The following is a 22,265-nucleotide window of genomic DNA, read 5'->3' as shown; positions in this document are numbered from 1 at the left end:
AAGCTCCGTGGTGGAGCAAAGATATGGAAGGGAAATGGCGCCTTTTATGGTGACCACTTTCGACCACTTGATGGGTCAAGATTTCCAAGTCCAAGTACAGGATTTCGCAGACGTAATCTTTCAAACACCACCGAACTAGAAACGGGCAGTGGTGGACGTTGGAAATTGCCTGACGTCGAGCAGTGCACTCTTAAAAATGAACTTCACCGCATAGCATGCTCCTAGCCAACCGTCATCTCGAATGACATCGTTATTTCCCCTGATTTGTTGAAAACGGGAGGCGTACGCCTTTTTTGTGACACTTATGCAGTTCATAATTGTCACGAAAATGGCGTACGCCTCCCGTTTCCAGCAAATCAGAGGGGAGAACGATGTCATTCGAGATGGTGGTTGGCTAGGAGCGTGCTATGCGGTGAAGTTCTGTTTTAAGAGTGTGGGCACAGATCCTCGTATACTGTAACCTTGTAAGCGACAGACTTCATCGCATACTTCCTGTCGAGATAATATTCCAGCCCCACCTACACCCTTAGAACGGTCACCCCCTCATAGAGGTAAAAGATATATATATGCGTTTCTACCTCTAAAAGTAAAAAGGTATAGGATAACCTCTAACTATGCGTAACCGAGCATTGACAAAACATTGCACAACGTCGCGTAATACCGGGATGTGTTTGGCTGTCAAGATCGAAAGTATAACGAAAATACACTGAAATTAATTCTCGAACCTACCTGCTCTTTCTCTACGCTGTGTACTGTGTATGCAGTAATGTTCGTGCACAGAGGTTTATGAAGTAGGGTGTGACTATTTCGTCTCGCTTTGCACACAGAACCGTCATAAGCGCTCAGAGCCGTAGCGATGGGGGGGAGATGCGACAGTCCCTTTAAAGTGGGCTCCGGACTCGGAAAACGGCGCTCATCTTATTTAGTCAAGAATTCTATACACAAAATTTCAATCCTGTTTGCGAGCGTTGTGCATTTCTACCAATTTTTGAAGATCTGCTGAGCATCCACGAGTTCCGATGACGCGGGGAGCAGGTGACGTCATGCCTTGCCCACAAATTGCAGTGACGTCATGTTCTGGAAAGAGCGCTCGTCTCCTTGCAACGGCGCCGGCGTCCGGGAAGGGTCACGCGTTGGAGAAGTCACGTGGCGCTGATCGAAAGAGGGGAAAAATGAGAGCTGTCTTCCCCTCCTCGTGTTTTCTCGAAGGTCGGAGCGGTCGGAGGATATGTCACGGGGGGCTCCGCTACCGGAGTACAAAAAGTGAGCCCCTCGGGAAGACGCCAAGGGCAACAGCGTTGCCAGGTGAGAGCCGGGTGCTCCGTCGTAGCATAACATGACGTCACAGTTCTCAAATATAAAAATAACGCTTCTAAAACATAAAAATTTTCGCTAACTTTCGCGTCCAAAATATTTTGCAGGAATATAAAGTGAGACAAGAAGATTTCAGCAACATAACTTTGGTAGGATTCTGAAGACACGAGATTTAGTCCTCAGTGGCACTTTAAAGGGACACTCAAGTGCAAAAATGTTTCCTCGCGGAATCAAAGACGCGGTTACTTTGACAGCAATACAAAAGGAACGGTATTCATCCGTTGTATCGACCGTGTTTATGAGCGAAAGGAACCACAATGTACGCTTTCCTCCTCCCTCTCAAGGCGCGCGGCGGTGCGAAGCGGCCTCGGATTTGTTCTCCTCGAACGATCTCCCGCGATGATTGGACAAATAGTTTCCGAAAACCAACAAGAGCCCTCTCCGTATTATCGGCCTCCTTCTGAAGAACAGGGGGAGAGAAAGCATAAATTACGTTTTTTTCTTTTCTACCGATCATAAATGACGAAGGACGCAACGGATGAATTTCGTTCCTTTTGTGTTGGTGTCAACGCAATGCCATCTTTTATTCCGCGCGGAGAAATTTTTGCGCTTCAGTGTTCCCTGTCAAATTGGCTTCACCCGCCTACTCATGTCCTTCCCGAAGACGCAATGTATTTCATCCAGTTTCTTTCAAATGACATATGATCTTTGCGTCCCTGCAAGCGTAAAAAAAAAAAAGAAAAAAGAAGAGAGAAAAAAAAAAGAAAAGAGCAGCAAAAGAATGAAAATAAAATAGCCCACCATCGTGGCATAAAGGGTTATCCCACTTGACCGGTCGAGAAGTGCGGCTTCCGTCGCTGTGTGGGTCTTTCGAGGGCTGCGTTGTGTCTTTGTTTGCACTCAACGCAGGAAAACATCCGACATCATCATCATCATCATCATCATCCATTCATCTTTGTTGTTGTTCTTCTTCTTTGGCGACGGAGGCCTTACCCCCGAATTCATAGATGTCACTTGACTTGCAGAAGTCAAGATGCGGCTTCAAGTCTGCGCAAAAACACGTCCTCGCTCAAGACGGTTTGGGTCTTTCATGAACCCTCCCGCTGGTTTACTTCGTCAAGTCGCAACCTGCTAACTTTAACGGCGTCTGGGAGCGAGATTTTTGCTCAAGTTTGCGCTTAAAATTTGCCTTGCAGTATGAGAACGCGACATTTCTTAGCGTCAGGACTTCTAAATATGTGCCGCACCTGTCATGTGGCACCGATGCTTTGCAAATAAGTCCCTGTAAACAAATTGATGACGCATCAACTCATGTAAAGCCAACCCAAGGCAAGATTCTGAGTGTCATGGGGCTTTCCGAAGCTGCCGTACTGGAGAGTACTTGACACTTTCACCACACGTGTCAAGTAGGGTTCGCTGCGTAAGAACGCTGCACGCCGAGCAGGGTCTTCTGAAGCTCATTAGCGCTCTTCCAAGGGGAAGCCTATCAAAAGGCCGAAAATCATAACGCCGAACTATCATGAGGCCGAAAAATACTAACACCGTACTGTCAGAAGACCGAAAGCCAGAACGCCGAAAATCAGAACACCGAACAATCAGAAGGCCCGAAAGACCAAAGAGACATAGGGTGAGCACCCCCGTTAATGACCACTGAAGGGGATGGTTCTTTTCATAAGACTATGAAAAACTATTGCGGCTCTTGTATTTGATAATTGTAATGCATAGCATTTGGTGCTCGGAAATAGGCTGGCTAGACAGACAGAGAGAGAGAGAGAGAGATAAAAGCAATGATCTACAACATGTTACTACAACAAAAGTGCCTGGCGGGTGAATGCCAGTGAATGACTTGTATTACCCATTGAATGATGTGCTGGTGTTGGCGAAAAAAAAAAGAAATAGGGAGAGATTGAATTAGTCACAGGACAAATTCGGCTACTCCCATAAACAGACCCACTCCCGAAGGGAAAAAAAGAAAAAGACAAAAGAAACAGAAAAAAGGAGATGGTGTTTCTCCATACATTTGGCCCCAACAAGTCTATCCTACCCAATTTGCTGAGCAAATTTTTTTAAAAATCTCAGCTGGAATAACAGTTTTCGTATCTTGAGTTCCTTATTTTTCGGCCTTTCGATAATTCGGTTTTCTGACTTTTCGGCATTCGGATAGTTCGGTTTTCTGAACCCTCGGCCTTCTGATTGTCCGGTGTTTTGATTTTTCGGCTTTATGATTGCGACCCCTTCCAAGGCATCTGGAAGTCAAGTCGAGATCAAGTCACATCTACGAAATCGGGGTCACCCCCGAATTCGAATTCGGCCGGATAAACGCTGGCGCAAACTCGAGTTCGCACAATCAGAAGGGGACAAGAGAGTGTCCGGGGATGGTTCGTTAATTTCACTTTTCAGAAGGAAATAAAGTCTATAAAAGCACGGCAACACGCGTGTATGACGTCGGTTACGGAACCGCTGCTCTATGAGGAATATTTTCAGTTGCAAGTGAACGCCATTTGCTCTCAACTTTCTTCGTCCGCTGTCACTCGACGTGCACCATACGAGGCGTGTTCAAAAGAAGACCGAACTTCTCAAACGGTGCTTCCTCCGATATACAGAGGGCGCTCGCACACTGTGCACGGCTACCGGTGTTCCTGTATGCAACGGACTGCTGTTAATTTGAATTCCCTGTGACCGTTTGCCCTTGCCACACGGACAATCAATCTCAACCGCATTTATACCCCTGTTACACGTGAAGCCTTCACTCTGAAAAATGAACTTCACCACACAGCACGTTCCTTGCCAACCATCGTCGCTACGCGCGTTTTTCAAGGCATTTGGCTTCAACGGGCGTCGAAGGCTGCACGTGTAACAGGGGTTATCGTGTTATCGTTATCATCGTATCAAACCGCGGTTATCGTGAACCACGGCTTGTTATTCTCACACGGCAATTTGTGACATGTTAGCAGCGATCACGTGACTCTGACACAAGCGCAATGTATACTCTGATTACGCTGTATATCATGAAAGGAAAAGGGCATATAATGGTAATTAAAAAGCTTAACAACCATTACATACCCTGTACGCGCATGATTATTTGCGAGAAATGTCACACGGCAGCGCTAACCGCGGTTAAGGCAACACTCCATTTCCCCGGTTACCTCGCGAAACTGAGGTAGCCAAGCTCGGTTCCCCATAACCACGGTTAGGGGCGTAACCTCCGTTTGGTCGGCAGTGTGACTGCGGCAAACCGCGATTACGTGTACACTCTTAAAAATGAACTTCACCGCATAGCACGCTCCTAACCAGCCATCGTCCCGAATGATATCGTTTATCTGCCCTGATTTGTTGAAAACGGGAGGTGTACGCCTTTTTTGTGACACTTATGTTGTTCATAATTGTCACAGAAAAGGCGTACTCCTCCCGTTTTCAACAAATCAGGGCAGATAAACGATATCATTTGAGACTATGGTTGGCTAGGAGCGTGCAGTGCGGTGAAATTCATTTTTAAGAGTGTAGCCGCGTTTTTTTGACTGTTTAGGAATGAAAGAGCTTGAAGAGCAGCGTTTGTGTGTGAAATTCTGCTTCCGCACTATTGGCAAGAACTTCACGGAGACGTTTCAGTTGATACGCAAAGCGTACGGAGAGGACTGCATGAGCAGAACGCAGTGACAACTGACACGATTGGTTTAAACGCTTCCAGGAGGACAGGACGGCGGTTCAACGGATGACGAAAGTGTGCAGAAAATTAATGCCACGATTCGCGGAAATCGCGGATGAAGTTGGCGTCTCAGCGTCGGGTCGTGTAATCAAGTTTTGTCAGAAAAAACTTGCGAAATACGACGGGTCAGTGCAAAATTCGTCCCACGCTTGTTGGATTGGATTGGAAAAAGAAAAATATGGAGAGGTTAGTCCCGACCAAGTCAGAACTGGCTACTCCAAAACGCGTTTGTGGGTGAAAAAAAAAGAAAGAAAAAGGTTAGCCACGAAAAATGCTTGTTAACGACGACTCAAAAGGAGGCTCGTGTTGAAATCAGCCATAGGAGCTGCTTGCCAATGCGAATGCGGACGAACGCTTTCTTAAACCTATCATAACGGAAGACGAGACGTGGGTCTATGGGTATGACGCCGAAACTAAGGTGTAGTCATCGCAGTGGACGTTGATTGATTGATTGATTTTAAAAGAAAAAAAATGGAGATGGTAGTCTCGAGCCACTCGGGACTGGCTACTCCAGGACGCGTTATTAATAAAAGAAAGGGAAACTACACTAACCTCGACGCTTTGACGCTCGACGTTGATTCATGAGTGGATGTTGATTACTTTCCTTGACTGCAATGGCATTGTTCATGACGAATTCGTACAACATGGTCAAATGGTTACCAACGAGCTTTACAAATAAGTCTTAGTACGTCTGCGAGATGATGTGCGCAGGAAGAGGTCATTACTGTGGAAGGAACAAACATAGCTCTTGCACCACGGCTCTTACGCCGGCACATTCGTCACTCTTGGTCCGTAATTATTTGGCCAAACACAAAGTATCAGTCGTATCCCATCCTCCCTATTCGCCTGACTTGGCTCTACCAGACTTTTTCCTCTTCCGCAAAGTGAAGACAGCATTGAAAGGACGTCGCTTTCGGACGATACAGGAAATTCGAGAGAACGCGACGAGGGATCTACGCACCATAGCAGAAAGTGCGTTCCACGAAGCGTACCAGCAGTGGAAGAAACGCTGCGAACGGTGCTTTGGCAGCACAGGGGAGTGCTTTGAGGGCGACACTGTTTAGGCTGACGCAGGACAGCGAATAAAAGCTTCAGAGCAAAAGTTCGGTCTTTTATTTTTTGAACGCCCTATAAGCAAACAGCTATGCCCGGATGTACCCTGAACTAGCTGCTTTCTTGCAGTACAAAAAGAGTATGTATATATGGCCATTGTTCTTGTTCCTTGCAGTACAAAAAAAAAAGTATGTATATATGGCCATTGTTCCAAACGCGTGTAAATGCGGTAGATTTATAGGGCCATCGGTGACGGTGAATTTTTGGCGGAGTTAATTTGAAATCGTATTTAACTTTTATTGAAAGCATTTTAATGGTTCGTCAAACGCTTTATTTTTTTTTCCCGCATTGCTACTGTGGTGGATACACAATTTCATCGCTACAGATTGGGGATCACGTGGTGGGAGCACGTGTTAGTGCCACGTCATAGGTCACGTGGTCTTATGTCACGTCAATGCCACGGATGATCCGGCACGGCGGCTCACACGCACACATTATGTATTGATGGCTGTATACATGATACTATTTGATGTGCTTTCAAATGCAAGTTCTATTTGACGTGCCCTACATATGCGCGCTCTTTAAGACGTCCGTGTCTATGGATTTTATTTTTTTATATATATGTGTACAAAGCAAAGTACAGAGCGGGAATGTGAGAGGGTACCTGGTAAAACAGTCCCTCCAAAGTACCGACCAAAAGTGCAACCAAAAGGTCCGCAGTCACGGCTTGTTTGTCGTCGAACTGTTGCACGGCTCTCAGCCAGTAAATTTGTTGACGGAAAAGCTCAGCGCTTCCACTTCATCGTCTATCATTCGAACGTAAATCTTGACCGGTGGAGTACGCTGAGAAAGACGCATATTACATCAAGGTATTAACTCAATTTCGACGCAGCCATCACTCATAATCCCTCCCGTGATACCTCGTTCCATCAATGGTTACTCCCTTATAATACCCGTTCTTTTTCTTTCCTCACGCTCACCACATATATAGACACGCGCCGGCCCAATCGCATTTCTTCATCCATCGTGTGCTGTGCGGAGAGCGAAATGGAAACACTTCTGTCCGCGGAGATTAGCGGTCGGTCCGCTGGAGATCGGCCGCTCGGGTGTCTACGCTAACATGACGTTGCGCTACGAGTTTGTCGGGGCGCGGGAGGTTATATAGGCCCGTGGAAGGTGGGTGACGTGCGTGGCGGCGAGGAAATATGCTGTTTCTTCTGGAACATTGTGCTGTTGCAACTTCCTTTTTCTTTCTTTTTTTTACAGTGACAGCTGTATATGTTAAGCATCGAAGTTAAGCAACGGATAGCTTGCGTACGTGAAAGAACTGATGTTCTGAGGCTGGAACAATATAGAAAAGACAAATACATACAAAGCCTCAATTTGCCTTAGAAAGTAACGATGAAAGATGAAAGTCACTGAAAAGGCTAGCCAGCTGTAGGACTCGAACCCACATCTTCTGGATTGCCGGTCCAGGGCTCTACCAATTGAGCTAAGCTAGCATGCCTCCACAGTGACTTCCAAGGCTGCGTCATCTGAAGGGACTGGTGAAGTGGCTGGTTTGTCCCTTCAGATGACGCACCCTTGGAAGTCACTGTGGAGGCGCGTTAGCTTAGCTCAATTGGTAGAGCCCTGGACCGGCAATCCAGAAGATGTGGGTTCGAGTCCTACAGCTGGCTAGCCTTTTCAGTGACTTTCATCTTTCATAGCTTGCGTACGCCGTGTGTTCCAGATATCGCGGCACGGTGAGTCACGGGAGAAGCGCGCTGTGAAGGTGGCGTGATACAACGTTGGGCATCACGTGAGGTGTGGTGATGCAGATGGCGGGAGTGGAAAGCACAGGACGCCAGGCCTTTTGCCACACTCTTAGAAATGAACTTCACCACATAGCATGCTCCTAGCCAACCATCATCCTGAATGACGACGTTCTCGTCCCTGATTTGTTGAAAACGGGAGGCGGAGCCTATTCTGTGCCGTGCATAATGGCACAAAATAGGCTCCACCTCCCGTTCGTTCTCTCCCCTGATTCGGCGAAAACGGCAGGCGTACGGCTTTTTGTGACGCCTATGTTAATTGTCACGAAAAGGCGTACGCCCAGCGCTTTCTCCACAAATCAAGATTGATAAACTTCTCATTCTGTGGAATGGTTCGCCTTCAGCATGTACATTACGCATAAGTGTCGCAAAAAGGCGTACGCCTCCCGTTTTCAACAAATCGGGGAAGAACGACGTCATTCAGGATGATGGTTGGCTATGAGCGTGCTATGCGGTGAAGTTCATTTGTAAGAGCAACGACCCCTCTAACACTTTGCTCTCCCCGACGAACTCATGCACCCTCTACGCATTTCCACCCTTCATTCTCTATCCTCCATCCATCTTCCTCTTCTTCTTTTTTTTTTTTTTTTGCTATAGTCGCGAAGACGACCACTTCTGTGAGGCCAACAACGGCGAGCCGATCCTGCCATTACCCCCCCTCCCCCTCTCAATTTTTAAGAGTGTGCCTTAAAGTTGGCCGTGATGGATACCAGTCACCTTTCCACGACAACGTCACATTTTTCCTCGCTACCAGAACTCCTTGGGTATCACAAAGACGCGTCCACTTCCCCAAAAGTATAGGGGCTTGACGCTTTAGAAAGTTCGGAAGAACTGCCTAGAAGAATAGCCCGAGGCGTCGATGGCTGCTGACGTATACTAAGAGATACGGGGGCGTTCCATTTCGCTCTCAGGGTACAAATTGAAGAGGCAGTGAAAACGCTTGCAATGGAATCGACAGTATTACACGACACGATGCAAGTCTGAGGCAGAAGGCTGCGCTGCACCTACTTTTTTTTTTTGCCTCGGGAAGCAGCAGTTTTATCTCGGATTGTTGTGACCGCCAGGCGATTTTGTGCGCTGGTTGCTGAACAGCTATTTGCTCGGTCGATACAAAACACTCCTGACGTTCGATATCCGGGCATAAATCTAAGGAGATGAAAGCAGTATTAAAAAGCTAAGATGTCTGGGTATTGTGGGCATCGGAACACTGAACGTTCCCCTCAATTGAATGAAAAAAAAAAAAAAAAAAAGAAGGAAAAGACATGCTACTCGGAGAGACGTATGGATCTTTTGATGTATGGGGCTTGCTAGTCGAAAGAACACTTTGCCTCTCCTCGCAGATATAGGGATGAAGGAAGCCAAACTTCCGGGATTCTGAAGGAATAAAGAAGGGGGATTGAGAACAACAGGGTATCAGACGATGTGAGGGTCAGCACAAGTGTGCGGGATCGTTTATCTTGCGGGCTCGCCGGCGAATTTCGCCGGCGGAATCGGTTTTGAAGCGTTGCAGCGCGTATTGACAGGGGCGCCCCTGTGTGAAGTGAAGCGTGTGTTCAAAGATGTCTCAACAATCTGTGCAGTGTACAAAATGGCGGCTCTGCGTTTTGTATTTGTGTTCTGCAGCAACTGACGTAAAACGGCAGACGTAGTTCGCACGCTTTATTTCGTATTGCGTGCACTGTATACGACTACTCCCGCTCATGGCTGGGCGTCCTCACTCATGAAGACGCCTCACCCTCACCTCACGACGATGAGGTGAGGGCGAGTGAGGCCAGACTACGCTGAACGTTCCTCACGAGGACAGTCGTGAGACATTGTTCCTTATGAGGCCAGTCGTCGTGAGGCCATCAATACGTGAGGGTACAACGTATTCCGTGAGGAGACTCACGGATGAGGCCGTGAGGCCCTTTGTGAGGAACCTGACGGATGAGGCCGTGAGGCCCTTTGTGAGGAACCTGACGGATGAGGCCGTGAGGCCTTTCGTGAGGGACCTCAGTGATGAGGCCGTTAGGCATTTCGTGAGGGATCTCACGGTTGGGGCCATGAGGGGCCTCACGGATGAGGTGATGGGTTCGGGCTCCTCTTTGCTGATGCCAAACACTAACGTTCAACCTCACTTTGACAGTAACAACTGTTACCAAATTTATCCAAGCACAGCACGAAACCCTATAAACAGTTTAATGCCTCGTAGTATCATTAGTACCAACTACCAACACAGTAGTTCAACGCCGACGTGTCATGTGAACATGACGGAAAGTTCTTTTGAGGCTCATGTGCCTGTTGAACAAGAGAGAAACTGATGTTCTGAGGCTGGAGCAACATAGAAGGGACAGATAACAAAGCCTCAAATTGCCTAAGAAATCAACGATGAAAGATGAAAATCACTGAAAAGGTTAGCCAGCTGTAGGGATCGAACACACATCTTCTGGAGTGACTTCAAGACACGCCAGGCCATGAGGGTATTCACGAGGCGACCGCTCGTGAGGATGAGGGGTCGTGAGGCCAGAGGGTCCTCATGAGAAGAAGGTACGTGAGGCCATGAGGGCCCTCATGAGGTGAGGGCAAGTGAGGATGAGGACTCGTGAGGCCATGTGGGTCCTCACTAGGCGAAAGTACGCGAGGCGCAGTGAGGACATGAGGGCTCTCATGAGGTGAGGACACGTGAGGATGAGAACCCTCATGAGAAGATACATGAGGCCATAAGGGTTGTGAATAGCCTCATGAGGTGAAGGCATGTGAGGATGAGGATGGTGAGGTCTTTCGGGATCCCGATGCCCTGAGGTGAGGTTTGTGAAGGCAAAATTTAAAATGGAATGTGAGGGTGAGGGCGACTGAGGTTTAGTTACTGGTGAGGAAAATTTGGTGAGGGTGAGTGAGGCCAATGAAGTCTGCTTCGTGAGGTGAGGATGAGTGAGGCCGCAGGAAAATGCCCACCTATGCTCCCGCCTATAGTGAGCGTGACCGCTACGAGACTGGGATGTGATTCGGGTTCAAATCATGGCACGCGGTTGTGCTGTGTGGGTGTTCTTGCTGTATTAGCTCGGACGCTGTAAGGCGAATGTCGGCACAGTTTCCCATATTTGAAGTCGGGGAGGTGATGAGGTCGAATTCCACCACTGCTTTGCTGTCCGAGGTTTTCCCGCAGTTCACCCATACAAGCATGCACTCTTAGAACTGAACTTCACCGCATAGCACGCTCCTACCTAACCATCATCTCGAATGATGTCGTTGTCTGCCCTGATTTGCTGAAAACTGGATGCGTACGCCTTTTTTTGTGGCAATTATGAACAGCATAAGTGTCACAGAAAAGGCGTACGCCTCCCGTTTCCAACGAATCAGGGCAAACGATATCATCCGATATGACGGTTGGCTATAGTTTCGTGCTATGCGGTGAAGTTCATTTTTAAGCGTGTGGGTACGGAAGTTGTCCAAGGACGCATTTTTTTCTTTTCTTCGACATGTGCCCTCCTTCCTAGGACGTTTTTTTTTCTTCTCCATAATGTAAAATCCTGCGTCTGGGCACACAGCCATCTTGTCAGCTTTTCCCCCCTTTCGCTGACTGGACTGCGTGGTACATCACACCATGCGGGTTTCTCAATCGCTTCCTAAGCACTTTGATTAAGTCGTAAAGACGAACAAACAAGTGGTAGACGAAGAAACGCTGATGTTGCTCGGTCAGACAGAGACTGCCTTCCTCGCCCTCATGTTGACCATGATAACATCCGGAGACCACTGTTTGACTTTCCTGTTAACGAACTTCTCCAAATGAACGACTTTCGCCACACCCTGTTCGGTTTTAGGTAGCGATGCCAAACTATCGAAAGTGCTATCGATAGTCTACACTCTTAGAAATGAACTTCACCACATAGCACGCTCCTAGCCAACCATCATCTCGAATGATATCGTTATCTGCCTTGATTTGTTGTAAAAGAGGGGTGGTCGCCTTTTTGTGACAATTATGAACAGCATAAGTGTCACAGAAAAGGCGTACGCCTCCCGTTTTCAACAAATCAGGGCAGATAACGATATCATTCGAGATGATGGTTGGCTAGCAGCGTGCTGTGCGGTGAAGTTCATTTTTAAGAGTGTAAAAGCTATTGTAAAACGACTTTCGCCACACCCTGTTCGGTTTTAGGTAGCGATGCCAAACTATCGAAAGTGCTATCGATAGTTTTCATATACGACTATCGACAGTTTTGCATCACTAGTTTTAGGTCATGCATCGACGTATGGCATTGCCGCATGGGCGTGATGGGTTACGGTAAATTAGATGTCGGGAGTGTTCTGCCAAAGTTCGAAATAACTGACTCTATAGTCGACGAGCATTGCTCTGTTATAAGCAATGTACGTTCCGCTCTTATTTCGCTGCTAAATGCGTACTCACAAAACGTTGCCAATTCTTGTTGCTGTTCGGTGACCATGGCTGTGAGAATGGCTTGAGCTGTCGAATGCTGGAGCTCTACTGGCTCTACTGCTGTGTCCGAAGCTATGTATTTCGGCGCAGAAAGGGAGTTGAACGCTCTTCCTCGTACTTTTTTTTTTCTTTTTGACGTGAAAACGTCTGTTCGGTTTGGTAGCCTGAGGTCAAAATTTATGATGCAACGAAATGATGCCGAATTTCATGACGCGATATCTCGGTGACTAGTAAACCGATAGCAACCGACCGGCTAAACCCAGATAGCTGACGTGCGTAAAATTTTTGCTAACAAGGTCATTGCGGCGGCTGTCGCAATCTCTGGGTGTGGCGGGCGCGTGCGAGAGAGGCGGAAATATAAGGGTACGCGTACGTTGCGCGCAGTCTATCTCGCGAACGCGTGAAGCTATACGCTTGAGATGTTCTATCGGCTTCACCGACAATAACCAAAATTCTATAAATTTGCCAAGTTGAAGTATCAAAATTTTGCCAGGATGTCGGCATATACGAAACTAAAATATGATCAGAGTCGAAGAAAACAAAAATCAGAAGAGAGGGCGCCTCGGGAGGAACCCAAAAGCCCCGAAAGTCCAGCACCGAGCAATCCAGAGTGCGACGGGAGCACCGAAAAAGATTAGTGGTGGAGACAAATTCGACCAGCGGCGCGTACAGCGAGCCTCCTATCCCTCTAATAATAAATGACTAGTGAATAAAATGAATAAATGAATAAATGATTGATTGATTGAAAGAAAGAAAAAAATGGGGATTGTAGCCCTCATCACGAGGGCCGGCTACCCCAGATCACCTAAGGAAAGGAATTCCAGACACCTCCACCATCACCCACTGGAGATGTCGCGAAGCGGCGACGAACGCCACAGACAGGTCATAGCCCATCTAACAGCTTGGTGTCCCTTAAAAACTGTGTAACGGCTCGCAAAGCTGGCAGTTGAGTGCTCATTGGCCATGGGCCCAGCACCTTCTGCACTCCGAAGGGTCGATTGTCAACCCGGCCTAACGCGGCTACAAGTCTGTCACGACACTCAGAGTATCTTGGGCACGTAACTATAATATGTTCGACGTCTTCGATTGAGCCACAGATTGGACAGTTAGGAGAGTCCGCCTTCCCAAGCCTGTACAGGAGTCTTGCACTGTATGGTACATTGAGCCGGAGCCTGTGAAACAATGACGTAATCTGCCGTGGCATGGATGTTGGGAGGACCAGAGCTAGTTCGGGGTCAACCCGGTGCAGAAGGGAAGATCCAGCCTCGCCACAAAACCATTGATCTTTTGACAGCTTATGGCTCAGAGACTTTAAGGCACTCTTGGCGTCCACCTTCGTGAAGTAAACACTGCGGAATGTACTATTTCCATGTGCTTTCCCGGCGTTGTGATCGGCCGCATCATGTCCGGTGATCCCACAGTGGCCAGGTATCCACCGGAAAATCACGTCATGGCCAGCGATCACTGCTTTTTGGTGCGCTGCTAGTATGTCATTCAGTACAGGAGCTGTGAGGTGGTGTGTACCCGGTGTCATAAGGGTCTGTAAAGCGGCTTTAGAATCACAGAAAATCACCCATTTTCCCTGGGAAGGCGCGCACGAGATATGCTCTATGGCTAGAAGAAGAGCGTATAGCTCTGCTGCTGTCGACGAAGTACGATGCGATAGTCGGGCACTGCGCGCAGTATTCGACGCTGGTACAACGAAGGCACAGGCGGATCCTGTAGATATTGTGGAGCCATCCGTATATACCGCCGTGCGATCATCCAGACGTTGGATCAATTCTAAGCTCAGCTGTCGCTGCATGCAAGGGGTTGAGGACTTCTTCGACGAAAGGCCTGGAACTTCTGCATTGACTCTGAGAGGCACAACACTCCACCATGGCAAAGGCGATGCTGGAATGCGTTTATATGATGGTGAGATGCCTCGGTATGGCAGAATGGCCTGGTGAAAAGTGGAATTATCTCTCTTATTAATTGCTTCAACAAGGTGGTGCCGACGATGACGCGTTGACAGTCGGATGAAGTGACGAAGTGATTCCTGAACTCTTAGAGCTGGGACCGGAGGTTCTTTCGCTTCTGCAACTGTGAGCTGGTTAGAAGCTGACCGATGAACCCCCAAGCACACTTTTAGGCTCCTTGCAACCACACTCTCGAGGATAGATTCTGAGGTGGGACACAGACCTTGTAGAAGTGGCAGGGAGTACGCCAACATCTGACGAATTAGTGAATGATGTAGACCGAGCATAGCCGTCGGAGACGCTCCCCATCGACTGCCTGCGATGTAGCGCATGACATTAACGACGGATGTAGCTTTCTCCTTTATGCGCTGAACTTCGGCTGACCAGGACAGAGCTCTGTCCACGATGACCCCAAGGAACCTGTGATGTGTTACTCTTCGGAGTTGTTGACCATTGACTTGAAGCTGAAAGTTCGGTAAACGTTTCCTCGTGAACGCCATCACTACTGTTTTCTCTAACGACACATCCATGCCCCGTTGAGACAAGAAGATGGTAACTTTGTCTAGTGCCTCCTGAAGACGTGTACGAAGCGCTGGCCACTGTTTCCCGGACGACCACAGACATAAGTCATCGGCATACATACTCAGACGTACACCTCGTGGTAACAGGGACGGGAGTGTCGCCAGTAGGGCATTAAAAAGCATGGGACTGAGTACTGCTCCCTGCGGCACTCCTGCGGTCACTGAGTGTTTCTGTGTATCCCCGGTGCTGGTACGCATGAACACCGCCCGGCCACTTAAATAGTTAGCAATCCACCTCAGCGCTCGCCCCCTTATGCCGAGGGAGTAGAGGCCATGCAGAACATGAGGGTGACTTGCAGTGTCATACGCCCTTTTGATGTCAAGGAACACAGCTGCAGTCAATCGTCCACCCAATCGCTCCTGTTCAACTGTTGATACTAGGTCCAGTACGCAATCCATTGTACACCTTCCTCTTCGGAACCCCGCCATCTCTTTCGGCAGACGATTGCGAGATTCCAAATACCACTCAATCCGAGATAAGATAATACGTTCCATAATCTTGCACAAGCAACTTGTCAAGCTTATTGGGCGAAACGAGTCTATTTGACTTGGCGCTTTCCCCGGCTTCAGAATAGGTATTGCTCGCGATACCTTCCAGCCCTCAGGGATAGTTCCCTTTTGCCATTGGTCATTCATCAACCGAAGCAATACATTCCGAGCCACATGGCCAAGATGCATTATCATTTGGTACGATACACCATCCGGGCCCGGGGACGACCGGCGATTGCACGCTTGAATGGCTGTTTCCAGCTCCTGAGGGGTGAAGTCAAGATCCATCGCAGTATCTTCAGCATTTTGGTTTAAGTCGACAGCGCAAAGTGCCTCTTGCGTTGACACCTGGTACCCAGAAGTTAGGGACGCTGTCGATGGTTTTAGGAGTAACGCGCAAAATTCTTCTCCAGCAGCTGTTTCTGACGTACCATGATGCACGGTAAGAGCGCGGAATGGAAAAAGCTGACTCACCGGTGCTCCTAAGCCTTTCACAATTCGCCACATGTGTCCTGTAGTGGCATGTGGGTTTAATGTTTCACAGAAAGATTTCCACCGTTTGGAGGAAAGCTTCCCCAGATGTCTGCGGATAATGACTTTAACCTTACAGGCCTCTTTGTAGTCTTCGATACGGCCAGTTCTACGGAAACGGCGCTCGGCACGGCGTCGAATTGCCCGTAGACGTTGGTACTCAACGTCCACAGACTGGTGTGCTCTTGGGGCTGAAGTGAGGATTGTCACTTTGTCCACCGTAGCAGATATCTGGGCCTCAAAGGCTGCGATGTTGGCAGCACGCTGGACAGTGGCATCCGCTTCTATTTCAAATAGCTTCCAATCTGTGACCCGCACTCTGTGGCTTCGGGTAGCCATTAACGAATGTGAAATAAGCACTGGTACATGATCGCTCCCCATGGACTCCAAGTTAGTTGCCCAATGTAGGTGCTGCGCTTGGTCCTCAGAACAGAAGGTGACATCGAGACAGCTCTTGTACCTTGGGCCTCTATAGAAGGTGGGTGATCCATCGTTAACACATATGGCCCTGACTTCCTCTAAGCACCGTTCGACGATCTGCCCTCGCCCGTCAGACCGGGCGCTTCCCCAGACAACGCTGTGGGCGTTAAAGTCGCCACATACGATGAAGGGTACGGGAAGGTCCATAAAAAAACCTCTAACCTGGTCTTCGGATATACGGACGCTCGGGGAGATGTATACACTGGCGACAGTCACCCGTCGGTTATTCATCAATACACAACACTGTACATGTTCGAAATGCTCGTCACTGGACACTTTCAAGTTTCCTGATGGTACGTCCTTTCGGACTGCTAACATAGCCCGACTTACACCGGAAACTCGTTGGGAACTGTACAGGACATAGTTCGACAGTCTGAACGTCGGGTTAACGTTAGGTTCACTGAGCGCAAGGATCGGAAACCGATGCCGATACACGAAGTTCCGGAAATCGCCCAACTTAGAGCTTAGCCCATTACAGTTCCACTGAAAAATGGTAGTCCTTTTATATTCACTTTCCATCGCCGGCGTACAGGAGAGCCGCGGAGGAATGAAAGTCGAACAATGGCTCCAGAGACAGCAACGCCTGCACTTCTGGTAGATTCGCTGATGCTGAAGGCAGAGAACGCAGAATAGCTCGCAGAGCAACAAAGAGTAAAGAAACAACTGCGTCGAAATTTATCGGGGCGCTTGCTTTGGTGGAGAGCCGCTGCCGAGGTCGATGGGGCGACGCAGTGCTACTCGTCGGAGCCACTTGCTGGCTGTGACCAGCGCTTGGAGACATCGGATGTTTCTCGCAACTTTCCCTGCTGCTTCCATCGGCAACAGAGGCGTAACTTTTCTTTTTGCCAGAACCAGGTGCCTGAGCATGATTCTGACGTGTCTGGTTGCATTTGGTTCGAGGCATGGGCGTAGGGTTTTCAACTAACCGGACGAAATCGGGATTTGCACACTTGACAGCTCGAACTGCAGCACTCGTTGCCTTCTGCGTCCTATTAGCGTATGCGGCTTTTGCCACTCTGCATGCCCCGTATGTGGCTGTGTGGGGTCCTCCACAGTTGGCGCACCTTGGTTCTCTCTTGGATGTGCATTCTTTGAAGTCGTGCGGTCCAGAACATATCTTGCAGTGTTGACCGCCTCGGCAGTCCCGAGCATAATGACCAAAACGCTGACAGTTGTAGCACTGTACTGGTGGAGCGATGTACTCCTGTACCGGATGACTGGTAAATCCCAAGGGTACGTCCTGTGGGAGTGGATGTCCCTCTGCAAAGGTTAGAATCACGCTTGCCTTGGAGTATTTCTTGGAAGAACCATCTTCCTCACGCGAAAACACAACTTCACGCTTAACATGTGTCACTCCATACGGATGAAGATATTCTATAAGCTGGTCTTCGGTGTACCACTTGGGGACGTTGTCAATCCGCCCCATTGTTCTCAGATACGATGGCGGGACGGAGGCTTCCACTTCGATCCCAGCAATTACCGTAAGACCCAATAGGCTCTTCGCTGAACCCTCGGACGCAACGTTGATCACAAGCGCCCCATCTTTAGTAAGGCGATGCGACAAAACCTTCTCTTGGCTTCGTTTCACGATGTCGCCAGCGATTTGGTTTGGGTTGACCTCCCGTAGAGAGCGACCAAGGACTGCAGGCTTGAAAATAATGGGTATACCAGTGGGACGATTCTTCTTATACGTCACGACCTCAAAAGGGCGAGGATCGTCATCCTCGACTATTTCCTCGACTATTTCGGTGTCCTCTGAGGATAGCTTCTCCAATGGGTCCTCAGAATTCTCATCTTCTTGCCGCAGACGCTTCACCGGTTGCCTTCCGGCCGGAGAACTGCGGTGAGTCACACAGGGCCCCCCGTTCGTGTCGATACCTTGGGTGACAGGAGCTCCTGGGCTTCTGCACCGAGGCGCGTCGTCCATCTCCTCCTCCGACAGCACGTTGCTGACCGTGAAGGAAGGTTAGGAATCTTATCTGGGGATTTATGTAGTGGTTCGAAGCCTAAATTCGCAGCGCTGGCAAAATAAATGAATAAATACTTGTATTTCTTTCACTAAAACCCCGGAAGCGTATACGAAGAGGGGAGTCAAGTCCTGTAGATCACATAAACAAAATACAGAAACCGACACTGAAGATATCCCGAAGATATCCCGAAGATATCCCGAAGATATCCCGAAGATATCCCGAAGATATCCCGAAGATATCCCGAAGGTATCCCGAAGATATCCCGAAGATATCCCGAAGATATCCCGAAGATATCCCGATGATACTACGATGATACTACGATGATACTACGATGATACTACGATGATACTACGATGATACTACGATGATACTACGATGATACTACGAAGATACGACGAAGATACTAAAATCCCGCAAAGGAATCGGAGATGGTGACGTTTTCATGTAAAATATCCCGGACACGACTAAGCCCGTTTACCTTTATTTAATTTGTTTGTTTATGTTTATTTAATTTTTATATAATTTTTAAAATTAATTTTATGAGTTTGCGTCATAATTTCGAGTGTGCGTAGTCTGAATATGTAGCTTCATAGTTTTCAGCATGGCGAACGCCGGACGAAGGCTTTGGACGACTTTGCTTCGTTTTAATTGGCGGAAAGTCTCAGAGGTGAATACGGTTCCTTTTCGTTGGGTACAGCTCCACCGCGGTGAAACACCCCATCTCATCGTCATCATATATTGTTGTTGTTGTCGTTTTCGTTGTTGTTAGCATCCAACTGATATCGTACGACGTTAACAAGGGCGCAAAGGCGCGCACAAATTTCAGTGAAAGACTCGTCTTCTTTCAAAAAAAAAAAAAAGAAAACGTCAACGTGACTTTCTCGTGATTTTGTGAGAGTGATGTGTCCAGATAGTTGAGTAATGAATCTACAGGCAACTACTAATCGAAGTGTGTGCAAATACAAAGCAAACGTTTGAATTGTACCAAAGGTACAACGAACACAACTTTATTTTGAGATGATGAGTTTCATCGCCAGGGGCGATACGCTACCCCAATGCCGGGGGTGATGTGGACAAATGTACATAGTTACTATACCGATGCAGTACAATGATGATGTAACTGGTCACGGAAATGTTGAGGCCTGGTTGTTGATCGTGTGTTGAAGTAATCTGTTCCATTCAGTGACTGTATTTGAAAAAAAAAAAAAAAAAAAGAGAAGAACAAAAACAAACAAACAATCTAATGGTAACGTGTGTTACTGCTGTGTTTGCAAATTTCTCGAAGAGCGTTTTATGCTTGTTCATCGATGTTCAGCGTCATTATAACTTCACTTAAGTTTCCGAATCACCCGATCTGTACGAGACCGCCCTTTAATTTAAAATGTTTACGCTCAAATATTCATTAGTGTGTGTGTGTGTGTGGGGGGGATATGTTTAATAAGTTTTAAGTGAAAGAAAAAAGTAAAAACGAAAAAGGAAATGTCAGCCAGGCTATTGCCAGCTTGCTATTCCGAAAAAGAGAAATAAAGAAAAAAGAATATCAAGAAGGAAACTCAAAATAAACAAAAAGAAAGAAGGAAAAAGGCAGAGAAGAAAAACAGGCACGCAGTAGGGCGCAGGCGCAGGCAGGCGCGCATTAATGGATGCTCCATTTACGACATAACGATCGTTAAAATAGATTTTTTAGATAGCTGGCTTGAATTCAGTGGGGAACTAACTTCCGTCGGAGTTGCTCCATATTTCAAACCCACACTTTTGAGTAAGTTTTGGGAGCCAGTTCAGCAATGCCGCTCCGCTCGTAATAAACATAATAAAAACGCCCCGAACATGTGAGCTACAGCATGCCGCTGTGCTATGAGAGACCATGCCGAGTTTGTCCATCCCAATATTGAAGAACGTTCGTTACAGGCGTGCGCTCAATTGAATGGACATTGCCTGGGAGTTTGTTCACAAGACTTTAACGAAACTGGTATTGAAAAGTTCTGCGCTGTTGACGTTCGCACAAGAGCAGTCTTGTGCTTTCCTGCTGAAAGGTTCCCAAATTCGCAGAAAATAAGAAACGCAAACGTAAAGGAGGATCAAATACAAATAGAACGGCACCGTAACTAAGTTTTTCAAGGTAAGTTTAGATCGAAGAATGCGTTCAAAGGTAGCGTTTCGACGTATTCTTCAATCCAATCTAGAGTTGGAGTGAAATGAGGTTACCGGCGTCCCGGCGGGACGATTCTATGTGGATCTCTCGGCTCCTTGTTACGCTCGTCGGTAGAATCGAACGTCTAATTAGCTTCTGCTATTGAACTTGACGTCATTACTAAAGGGAACATACAACAACAAAATTAGCGACACAATTGTATTTAACGTCCAACGTCCCAGTCTCTTACGGCTACTGGATCTTTTCATTTTCTCTGGATGTTTCAGTTTCACGATTTCAAGCCGAGGACTAATTTTGGGACTAACTTCAGGACTACTAAACGACGCTACGCAAAAACGTAAACGAGAAAAGTGTTGAACAAAAATATTTTACTTTAAAACAAAAAATTCTAACAACTGTGAATGGTAGCAGCATCATCATCACTGCCACCGACCAATCGTCGGCTTCATCGTGGCATCGCCCATCCGCAAAAGCGATGGGCGCGAGAAAGACCACGGGAGTTCATCGGCCAGCGTGGACGCATTAACATCTATAAACTCTTTAATTCGGCCATTTACCAACTTAGTCTTAATAACCGTCTATCTTGCATTTGGTAGCACGCCTGCTGTTCCGTTCCTTTATTCATCAACATCTGTCCTGGCCAAATGGGGACGTCATCTGGACCGCCACTTTGTCATCACCGCCGAAGCAACACATCTTGACCCAATATTGGACCAATACTGGCAATGCCGGCCCTATATTGGACCAAGGTTGGACGAATATTGGGCCAATATTGGCAATTCCGGCCCTATATTAGACAAAGATTGGACGAATATTGGGCCAATATTGGCAATGCCAGCCCAATATTGGACCAATATTGGCAATGCCGGCCCTATATTGGACCAAGATTGGACCAATATTTGGGCTAATATTGGCAATGCCAGCCCTATATTGGACCAAGATTGGACCAATATTTGGGCCAGTAATGCCAATATCGGTCCAATATTGGGCTAGGATGTTGTGCTGCTTAGGCGGCCGTCAATGACCAGCGGGGCCACGCCGTCTTCCCATTTTGTGCCTGACAAAACATATTTAAAATAAAACAAATATATTAGAGCTGCAGGTACACTCTTAAAAATGAACTTCACCGCATAGCACGCTCCTAGCCAACCATAATCTCGAATGATATCGTTATCTGCCCTGATTTGTTGAAAACGGTAGGCGTACGCCTTTTTTGTGACAATTATGTGTCACAAAAAAGCCGTACGCCTGCCTCCCGTTTTCAACAAATCAGGGCAAATAACGATATCATTCGAGATTATGGTTGGCTAGGAGCGTGCTATGCGGTGAAGTTCATTTTTAAGAGTGTAGAGCTGAGTAAAGCGAGCTTGACCTTTCCTTCCTTCACTAGAAATAAAAGCGAGATTGATGTCACAAAGCAGAAGATGGGATGTTGCAAAAGTCGTCCTCAACAACAGGCTTCCTCGACAAAGACTAATAATTTTTCTGAATCTCGGAAATGATTAACGCTAATGAGCTGGGAACATTTGCCACATGGGCAAATACGAGTTGGATACGGAATAAAAAAAAAAGTGCTCGTCATAGATTCGGATCAGAAAACGCGCTATCAATCTCGCACAGTATGGAGCGCACACTAATGAGGTACGATATTGATGGTGGTGGAACTTCGGTCGGAAAATGCATCCGTGTCGTTAGAGATGTGAGCACCACACCATCTGCAGAGGAGTCTAACGAGAAAATCAAAGGAAAAAAAAAATTCCGAGTAGGTACGCACACTTTGGTACTCGCAGCTGAAATACAGCG

At 47.5% G+C, this 22,265-nt stretch overlaps 1 protein-coding gene, 1 long non-coding RNA gene and 1 other non-coding gene across 3 annotated transcripts in view; 1 reads left to right on the top strand and 2 right to left on the bottom strand.

The window, feature by feature from the left end:
* Nucleotides 1-22,265, bottom strand: part of LOC135398953 (glycine receptor subunit alpha-2-like) — a 239,377-nt gene that overhangs the window by 42,555 nt on the left and 174,557 nt on the right. The gene's annotated exons all lie outside the window — the stretch shown is intronic.
* Nucleotides 1-22,265, top strand: part of LOC135398954 (uncharacterized) — a 77,898-nt gene that overhangs the window by 47,021 nt on the left and 8,612 nt on the right. The gene's annotated exons all lie outside the window — the stretch shown is intronic.
* Trnaa-ggc (transfer RNA alanine (anticodon GGC)) lies at nucleotides 7,503-7,575 on the bottom strand. The gene has a single exon. It is a non-coding gene; the product is annotated as a tRNA-Ala (tRNA).

This window comes from Ornithodoros turicata, chromosome 6 (genome assembly GCF_037126465.1).
Source record: "Ornithodoros turicata isolate Travis chromosome 6, ASM3712646v1, whole genome shotgun sequence".
In the NCBI taxonomy this organism is placed as follows: domain Eukaryota; kingdom Metazoa; phylum Arthropoda; class Arachnida; order Ixodida; family Argasidae; genus Ornithodoros; species Ornithodoros turicata.
The sequence above is the reverse complement of the archived record's forward strand: the minus strand, read 5'-3'. Positions and strand labels throughout refer to the sequence as shown.